Source organism: Equus caballus, chromosome 16 (assembly GCF_041296265.1).
Source record: "Equus caballus isolate H_3958 breed thoroughbred chromosome 16, TB-T2T, whole genome shotgun sequence".
Classification (NCBI taxonomy): Eukaryota; Metazoa; Chordata; class Mammalia; order Perissodactyla; family Equidae; genus Equus; species Equus caballus.
In genome coordinates this window covers 29082633-29092758 of record NC_091699.1, presented here as the reverse complement: position 1 = coordinate 29092758, position 10126 = coordinate 29082633, and the positions used below count along the sequence as shown (strand labels likewise).

The window sequence follows — 10126 nt, the reverse complement described above, 5'->3', positions numbered from 1 at the left end:
TTTCCTCCATATAGCCAGGATGCAGAAAATATCAGACTTGGGTCCAGCAAGTGATGGGGGGATTCAAGGAGCAGAGCTCACCAGTTGCTCTGGTTTGAAAGCTAAACAGTTGAACCTAAATAGTGTCCCCCTAAAACTCACGTCCACCCAGAACCTCAGAATGGAAACCTCTTTGGAAATAGGGTCTTGGCAGCTGTAGTTGGTCAACATGAGGTCATACTGGATTAGGGTGGACCCCAGGACAGTAACTGGTGTCCTCATAAGGAGAGGAGAGGACAGGACTCTCAGAGGCACGCACGGGGAGAAGCCCACGTGAAGACAGAGGCAGAGATCAGAGGGATGCGGCTACTAGCCAAAGAACGCCCAGGATTGCCAGCAACTCCACAAGCTAGGAGGAGGCAAGGAGGCAAGGAAGGCTTCTCCCCTGGGGCCATCAGAGGGAGCGTGGCCCTGCCAGGGCCTTGATTTAAGGCCTCTGCCTCTAGAACCACGAGAGAACAAATTTCTGTTGTTTTAAGCTGCTCTGTTTGTGACCATTTTTTTTTTTTTTTATGGCAGCCCTAGGGAACTAATACACCAGTTTAGAAAAAAGAAGGTGTTCCATGTGGTCCAGTGGAACCACTGGAGTTGTCTGTGTTGCATTTGGAGCCTGAGCCCCAGCTACCAAAAAGCGTGACTTTGCTTCCTATTGGCCATTATTCCTTGCTCAGATATCTCTCTTCGACTGGTGGATAGCCATCATTTTTTGGCTGCCCAGTATCCATTTTCCATTCTAGTCATATTTCCTTTGGAGGAATTATCTTTTCCTTGATGTAGGGAGTTCCTGGTGACCAACTCCCACTACAGGACTCAAAGGGACAGACACTCTCTCTCCCTACCCCAGCGTGGCCAGAGAACAGGCCCGTTGTGTAAGCAAAGTCAATTGGCTTTTCTTTCCTGGACCAGTGCATAATGAAGGATCGAGAGTGAGGCCATTCGATGCAGAGCGGTATGCGAACACAATACCTGCTTAGACACTGCTGGTGTCATTCATGCTGCCAGCCTGTTAAGTGGCCTTGGTTCCTGCCCATAGCCAAGTCTTATCCTTTGGCCCAGAATCCATATTCCATTCTAATGTCATCTAGATTTCCTTTTAGAGAATTGCCTTCCATCACTCTGTGAGCATATCCTACGTGTTAGCTAGAGTTGATTTCAGTTGCTTGCAACCACAAACTCTGACTGATACACAGCACTCAAGAGGCTGATGGAGAGCAGCGGTTTGGTCTGGGGCAGAATTTAGATATTTTGGGGACCCCTGGACAGAAACGAAAGCAAAAATCCCTAATACTAGACAAAGTTTTCCAAATTCCTGTACCACCAAGGGGAGTGTAAATTGGTAAACCACTTTGGAAGCCGTGCCAAACTTAGAGGGGACATACAATCAAACTTAGTGGATACTAAGTTTGACAGTATCCACTAAAACTGAATATATGCACAGCCCATGACCCAGAATTCCACTCATTTATACACACACATACACACATATCCAACAGAAATGCATACATTTGCATATATATGTTCACCAAAAGACATGAACATCATGGGAGCACCATTCATAACAGTCCAAAAATGGAAACTACCCAAATATCCATCTACAGTAGAATGGATAACTAAACTGTGTTACATTCACACAATGGCATACTACGCAGAAATAAGGATGATAAACTACAGCTACACTCATTAATAGAAATATATCTCACAAACACAATATTGAGCAAAAGAAATCAGACTTTTAAAAGTCTATGTTCTGTGGTTCCTACTTATGTCAAGTTCAAAAACAGGCAACATGAATCTAGAGTTAGAAGCAGGGTAGCGGCTACCCTTGGAGGGAGGGTACCCTTGCTAAGCGGAAGGGGGCACAAGGAATATTCTATGGTCCTGGGAAGGTTCTGTTTCTCTCAGTGCTGGTTACAGGGGGGGTTCATTTTATGAAAAATTCATGGAGCTGGACACTTATGATTTGTGTACTTTTCTGTGATGTTCACCCCAAAAATCTTACCCAGAGTCTTCACCCTCTGACAGATTATTACACTCCACACTTCCATTTGGCCCCTTGAGGACTCCTGAACACAGAGCAGCTTTGGTTCCTTGGAAGCCACCAGCAAACGAGAGAAGCGAGAGCACCCTCCATCAGGTGCACCCTTCCTGGAAGAAGCAGTGACGGTACCTGGTACACCGCGGGTGCCCAGAAAAAGGGGACCAGAGCAGAGGAAGGGACGTAAGACGGCTTATGCCGTGAGGCACTGACTGGTCACATTCACGAGCATGTGTGCAACACCCTGATGGCTTCTATGAATGGTTGCTAGGAGAAGATTCTGCAAGAAGTCAGCATCTTTTTTTTTTTTTTTTAATTTTATTTTTTCTGTTTTCTCCCCAAAGCCCCCCGGTACATAGTTGTATATTCTTCATTGTGGGTCCTTCTACTTGTGGCTTGTGGGACGCTGCCTCAGCATGTTTTGATGAGCAGTGCCATGTCTGCGCCCAGGAGTCGAACCAGCGAAACACTGGGCCGCCTGCAGCAGAGCGCGTGAACTTAACCACTCAGCCACGGGACCAGCCCCAGAAGTCAGCATCTTGACTTATGAGCGGGGCCCGGAGCTGGTAAAACCCTGGTACGTGTCACTAGTGCTGGTCTGGCAGCTCAAGGCAGACATGAGCATCAGAGATCTTTGGCAATGTCATTCTACGTTAATTAAAGATGATAATAATAAAGAAAAAGTTTAGTCCAAAGGAAACCCACAGGTTCCAATGGGCCAGACCCTGCAGGTAGGGTGTATCTAATGTCTTCATACATATTAATGCATTTCATTCTCCCAGCATCCCTATGAGACAGCCGTGCTAGGTGGAGACAAGAGTCCATCAAGTGGAAGGTGGCACATAATTAATACAATTAATTATATTGAAATTATACAAACCTGAATTCAAATTCTGATTCTATTGCTTACTAGTTACGTGGTCTTGACCTTGCCCCTTAATTTTGTTGAGCCTCAATTTCCTCATCTTTAAAATGGGAACAAAGTATTACTTACCCCATTGAATGGTTGTGAATGTTAAACACGATAATGCATATAAAGTACTTAGAGTGCCTGACACATAGAGAAGTCTCCATAAATGACAGCTGTTGCCGTTACCTTTTTTCTTCTTATCACTGATAATCTTATTATTTCTTCTGAGGGGAAATTATAGAACATTAAGAATGGTACTATTTGTCTTTTGTAAACTTTAAAAGAGTCTGCTAAGTACAATTCACTGTCATGATTTTTTTGAATATGCTTTTATTCTCATATATCTCTTCAGAATCAAGGAAGATGTAATTTCACACATGCCTAGGACATAATATTTTTAAATACTGGCCACCTAGCCCCACTGGCTCGCAACTGCTGGATCCAAATTGCTTCTTTCTCTCCCCTCTGGGTATTAACCCCTAGAGCAAGGTGGGAGGGGAAGGGCATGACCTTTTTCCCATAGGGCGTCATCTGTACTAAGAGGATAATTAAGACCCCTAATGGATTCCTATCCGGAGACTACAGGGGCACCCAGGCTGCAATGGAAAAGTGATTAAGGGCGCTGTGGGGAAGTGTATGGGCTCCCATTATCTCTTCTCTTAAAAATACATACAGTCTGGCAAGTTCTGCATCTGTTTTGTAACGAAATCTCTAAGAGAACAGAATATATCAAGAAAGGGCAACCTGATGTTTCCACCAACCGTGTGACCCCATTTAATTCGGACTATTTTTTTCTCTTTGCTAACATCCCTAACTCTAATGACCCATTTGCAAAGAATAACCAGAAGGTGTAATTATGCAGATATAATATACTTCTTATATTTCTAACACGCAGCATTGCTCACTGTGTGCTCTGCAGAAGTAACTCAGCAAAACTCTTTCTGAAAACAGGTTTCTAGAATGAAATAAGGATGAGGACATTGACTACTATTACTGAGGATGTTTTGTTGCTGTTTCCCCAGCATCAGTTCCTGCCTCTTCCATTTTAGATGGCGCACCCATCTCCCTACTCTCTGACAGTGGAGTCTGGCTGGAGCATCACCTCTCCTTCTGGAGTGGAACTTGTGGTCTAGGCCTCAGCCAATCAGCAAGCCATATTTCTCTCCTTACAGTGATTGGGTCAGAGGTGGGCACATGGCACAGTTAGAACCAACGAGCCGCACTGAGACTTTTGCTAGGGCTGCCGGGAAAAAGGCAAATGCTGTTTCCCATTGGTTTACCAGTCAGATATGATACCAGAGCTGTGGCGGCCATTTTCTCATCACTAGGGGAGAGCCTGCCTAGCATGGAACCAGCACAGAGCAAGCAAAATGAAAAGAACAGAAGCATGTGGCAGCTATGAAACTGCTCCACCCAGATCTCCTGCTGTGAAGCGGTCACTGACTGACGCCCCACTGCTGCTCTCTGAATCCACCGCCATCTTGTGACCAAGACCACTCTTGCCATGGCTGCTCCCAGCTGGTGACCGGCAGGCTGGGATACTGGCGCAGACCCGTTTCCGTGGGAGACGGGCCCGTGCAAGGGAGGCTGGAGAAGAGAGTGTCTATCCTGGGCAACCATGTGCCCAGCTTAAAATTCTCAGCTTTTATACTAAAGAAGGGGCGAAAGGATGCTGTGGCCAACCAGGGATCTCTGCCACTGTTACCTGGTGCTTCCGAGCACTTTTCTGGACCTGATCACGGAAGGCTCCTCCGGCTGCTTCCCGTCCCGCCTGTGTCTAATTACTCCCGGGCAGTCTTCCTTTTCAATGTGGCTTACTTTCCGTCCGCCATGCTACCACCCAAGTTCAAACTCGGTTATCCTTCTCCTACTGTTGTAAAAATAGCCTCTTGCCTCCTCACTCTCTATGGCAAATTCCTGCTGGTTAAGCCACCAGATGAAGCTTCTTAAACACCGCTTTGTGCACCTTTCTTCCCATTTCGGCCATTGTCTGTGGGGAAGAGAACAACCCTCATGTCTTGCTTACCCTGCGGGCCCTCCTCCATCTGGCCTTTTTCAAACCTTTTGAAGCTCAGTCTTACCACAACCTGGCAAACTGGAGCCGCTTCTCGGCGCTCCTACACAGCTCCTCACCAGCTTCTCTCTTCCTGTCAACTGCCTGTTGTTGGCCCCACATCCTCTCTCCTTCTCAACCTTCTCCTGGACTATTGTTCTTTTGAAGACAAAGAGCTTGACTATGCACAGTGAGAGTTGATGGGTCCTCACTCCATTCCACCATTCCCACAACTCAATGACTCTGTCTCCATTTTTCCATGTCTTCTCTAGTTTCTCCTCTCACTATCTACTAATTCTTCCCTCCTATTTCTACTTCAAATCCCTGTGGATTGGCCACTGCTCATGGTAGCACCTCTTGGACAGCGTTTCCTGCCCCTGAGCAGCTCCTATTGGCTGTCCTCAGTTAAGACTACACTCTGGTCCCATCAGCTGTGGCACATGGGAGAGAAGATCCCTGGGACGTGGCATTGCCCCTTAGCAGTGTGGGGAGGGAAGAAGAGCCTGTGGGCATGAAAGGACTGAGCCACCGTGTGTGTGTGTGGTGTCACAAAGGCCCGCTCTGCACTTCAGCTTCCCAAGGTACAGATGGAAGGAAATGAACCTTGTCTAAGTTCCACCCTGCACCAGACTCTGAGTATTTACACACAATCCTCACCCATTCAGGGCTGCATTAGCACTCTCATGGGCCATTCCTCCACACACACACACACAAAAATACTAAAAACTATGCGCTCTGACTACATTGGTATAAGGACGAATATAATCTAGACTGGATTCTTTATTACATTTTTACTATTATATTTATCTTTCTCTTCTGTTTTTAAAAGATGTTAAAGTTCCATTATCATGGGCCCTTAACAGTATCTGGGCCCTTGGCACCGTGTCTATTGGCCCTAATGGAGAAGTCGACCCTGCACCATTCAGTAAATATTTATTGAGCATTTGCTATGGGCCAGGCACTGCTCTCAGTACAGAGAACACAGTGGTAAGGAACACAGAAGCCCTGTGCTCACTGGGCTTATTTTCTATCGTAAGCTCCACATCACTCCTCAAAACCTCAGGACAAGGAATGAAGTTATCTGAGATTTTCCTCGTCATAATCACGGGGAACCAGGATTAACAGGATCCTTCATTTCATTTCTTTTACACTTGGACTTAGGAGGGACAGACAAAGTCACCAGATATGCTAACTGAGGGGCTATGCCTAAGCAAAGGCGAGGTATAGTTATCTCAGTTTCTGAGAACGATGAGAGGTGGTACCCATTTCCGTCCCGTGGGGCTCCCTTCCAGGGCAGACTCCCTTGGGAGGCAGTGCGGGGCAGTAGTTAGGCCGCAGGCTCTGGAGTGTTCCGATTCCCACCAGGGCGCTTCCTGGCTGCAAAGCTTTGGGCAAGTTCCCCTTACTCCACCGCAATTTCTGCAAATATAAAACCTTCCCAGGGTGCAGGATTTTTATGAGGATTAAAGGAAAAAACTCATTTATAGCATAGTGAGATCTCAAGAAACGTTAGCTATTAATTAATTTTAGTGGCTGCTGGAGACTGAGAGGCCGTCTGCATACTGGGGCAAAGAGCGACCCGGTCCGTTAGCGATGTCGGCCGTGGACAGCTCATTTGTCTTGTATCTCATACCCCAAGAGCAGGCTCAGGATGCAACCAGCGCACCAAGACAAGGATGATACTAATGATAGCCTGCATTCGCTGAGTGTGCCCTGTGGTTGGGTTCTGGGCTGCTTACTTGACCCTCAGTATTTCATTTAATTGTCTCAAGTCAATAGTGAGGTAGACATTATTGTTCCCATTTCACAGTAGAGAAAGTGGAGGCTGGAGAAAATAAGTAGATGGGACAGTAGAGGGAAAGCAGCAGCTGTGGGGGTCACCCTCCCTTTGGCTTTTCCCTTTTTAGCCGGAGTTAGAGAGGAAAGTAGACACAAATGAGAGACACCCCAGACTTCAGGGAAACCTGGCCTGCTGTTAGTATAAATTAAATCACACATTCCCCAAGTCCGGTGGGCAGGGACTTTGTTCAAAGAGTGGTTTCTGGCTGCTGCTAAAATAGAATCTAGAGGGCCGGCCGGTTGTGCAGCGGTTAAGTGCGCACGTTCCGCTTCGGCGGCCTGGGGTTCGCCGGTTCGGATCCCGGGTGCAGACATGGCACCTCTTGGCACACCATGATGTGGCAGGCGTCCCACATATAAAGTAGAGGAAGATGGGCACAGATGTTAGCTCAGGGCCAGTTTTCCTCAGCAAAAAGAGGAGGATTGGCAGTAGTTAGCTCAGGGCTAATCTTCCTGTAAAATAAAATAAAATAAAATAGAATCTAGGACTTCTCAGGCACATAACATTTCCCAGACTTGGGACGAGCAGTTGGAGAGCTGTGAATAGTGCTTAACCCTTTCCCCTGTTTCTTTGAGCCAAGGAGGCCATTGAGTGCTAGCTTTTACCAAGCCTTTGGAGTGGTTCCTACTGCAGCTGCCGGGGACAATAACAGCCGCAGCCAGGAGAGATTTCTAGAGGACGTGCACATCGCCACCTCTCAAAGCTGTAAGTAAATACAAAGCTCCCGCAAACCACACGGTGCGTCACTTAACCCCTTGCACTGAATCTCTGATTCCGGCCCCTGCCCACCTCTCCCGGCTCATCACGCACTTTTCCCTGCCTGGCCTTCTGCTCTCTATTAATATTTAACTGCTCCTAATTCCTCAAGAGCCCATTCTGCTTCTCCTTTCTCTGTGGGTTTTCAAGATGTACCTTCCATGGCACGCTCGCTCATCTAGCAATCTGCTTTTCAGCTCCCTGCCCAGGTGTCCTCCCTGTGAGATTCTCTTCTCTTCCAGCAATCTGTCATTGTGTCATCAACCACCCCAAACTTAGCCGCTCAAAGCAACAATTTGTTATTACTGTTCGTGGTTACCCAAGCTGCTGTGGGTTGCCTGAGCTCAACTGAGTGGTTCTCAGTTGGGGTCTCTTATGCAGCTGCAGTCCATGACCGAGACCGAGGCTGTCTGAAGGCCACCTGGGCTGAACAGCCAAGATGGCCCCTCCACGCACCTGTTCATTGCTAGGCTGAGACGGATGGAACAACTGGCTGCTCGGCGGGTACCTCTCCGTCTGTCTTCTTGTGATGCCCTCACAGGGCCAAACTGGGCTTCCTCACAGCACGGTGGTCTCAGCATGGTCATGACATTTTTTACACGACAGCTCGTTTCTCCCAAAGCATATGCTGCAAGAGACCAAGGTGGGAGCTACAAGGTTTTTTTTTTTACAGCCCAGCCTCAGAGGTCACACGGGGCCATTTCCACTGACTTCTCTAGGTCACACAGGCCAGCCAAGATTCAACATGGGGCGGGCCTACACAGGGGTGTGAACCCAGGAAGTGTGGCTCATTGGGAGGCCGTCTTTGAAGACAGGTGAGCCCACCTCTCCTGTCTTCCCCCTTCCCCATGCTCCCGTGGGGTCCATACACACCCTCCCCTCAGCATTTCCCTCAGGGTGCTATACTCGCTTCTTTTTCTGTCTCTCTGCTCTGCTGTGAGTGCCTTTGTTTGTTTATTTGGTCGGTTATTTGTGAGCCTTCTGTGGCTGGTCTTGTGCATGGCCCTCAGTAAACACAACTTCCCTTCATGGAATTAAACTAAGCTGTGACTGAGAGGTCCCCCTGCCTCGGGTCTACCCCAGGCTCCAATCAAACGGCTCCCTCACCTCCAGATAAAGAGGGGCAACCTGAGACCCAGACCCAGTCCAGGCCAGTTACCCTCCAGACAACACAGGACCAAACATTTCTCATTTCTCCCTTTCTGACGATAAGTTAATTCGGTTCTTGAAAAAGATACCAACTGACAGCCCCACAGATTGAGGAACATATGTCTTCCTCCAGAGGGGCCCCTGCGCACGGAGAAGCAGAGGCGGATTCCAAAGAGGGCAGCTGAGTGTGGGCACGTTTGGAGACCCAGCCGCGGACCTCGACTCCCAGGGGCCAATCCTGCCCCTCTAGAAAGAGCCAAGTGGGGAGGATGTTTCTTTAACAAAGACATCACCTCTGGGCACAATCTGACAATCTGACAACCTGCCTGGCCTCAGGCTTCAGTTCTGCCTGAGTTCTTCCGTCTTTACTAGATTTGGGGTGGATCGGAGTGGGAAGAAGAGTGAAGAGGAAATCTATCTTGATGGTGGAGACCAAAGGAAGGATTATGGGATGAAGGTGGAAAGAAGTGAGAATAAATGTCCTCCTTCAACAGGCTACCGGGGAAATCAATGTTCGCTTGTTCCCGCCCTTACAAACCACACTCACCTTTCTCCAAATCGTGACCCAAACCTTCTTCTTTATGAAAAATAATAAATACAACAAGAGCTACTATTAACGAATGCTTACTGCAGGCCAGGCCCCATGCCAAGCTCTTTCTGTGTATTACCCCATTGAACCCACACCAGTCTGGGAGACGCTTGTCTCACCTATCCCTCCCTCCCAGAAATTTACAGAAGAAATGGAGAGATCTTCAGAGAGATGGAGGAATTTGACAAAGGTCACAGAGCTCCTAAGTGGCAGAACCAAGATTCTCATCCTGGCCTGTCTGCCTCCCTGATGCTCAAAATTGGTCTAATAGCATCAGCATCACCTGGGAACTTATTGGAAAGGCAGATTCTCAGGCCCCATGTAAGACCTACTGGATCAGAATCTGCATTTGAACAGGACACGCTGGAGTCTGAGTGGGCTCAGCCTCTGTCTTCCAGGTGGAAGCAGTCCTGAGGCCACTGGCTTGGCACACCAGCGTTGACCAAGTCTTGGGTGACTGCTGACTATTACCCAGCACATATCAACAAGAGGACATGGGACTGGCTATCTTCCAATGGGGCCTGAGAACACCACGAACCCCAGGTTGCTACTATCAGGCGTGGTTGTTGGGATGGCTCATCCTGCAGCCCCTCAAGGCAACCCTATGGCTGGAAAGGAGCTCCCTTTTTTCTTTATTTTTCTATTAAGTATAATTTACATACAACTAAGGGCTCACTTGCGTAATCACCACCCGGATGAAGAGAGCAAACATTTCCAGCACCCAAGACGGCTCCCTCATGCCCCCTCCCCATCAA

General features: G+C 48.0%; 1 long non-coding RNA gene across 3 annotated transcripts; it reads left to right on the top strand.

The window, feature by feature from the left end:
• Positions 1–4244: 4244 nt before the first annotated feature.
• On the top strand, positions 4245–9395 carry LOC111768481 (uncharacterized). 3 transcript variants are annotated; one of them, XR_002800882.2, is made up of 4 exons: positions 4245–5618; positions 7458–7582; positions 8307–8448; positions 8916–9395. It is a non-coding gene; the product is annotated as an uncharacterized lncRNA (long non-coding RNA). The 3 variants fall into 3 exon arrangements; XR_011427108.1 differs by having other exon boundaries at positions 4255–5618; positions 8015–8448; positions 8916–9392; XR_011427109.1 differs by lacking the exon at positions 8307–8448 and having other exon boundaries at positions 4270–5618; positions 8916–9393.
• The last annotated feature ends 731 nt before the right edge of the window (positions 9396–10126 follow it).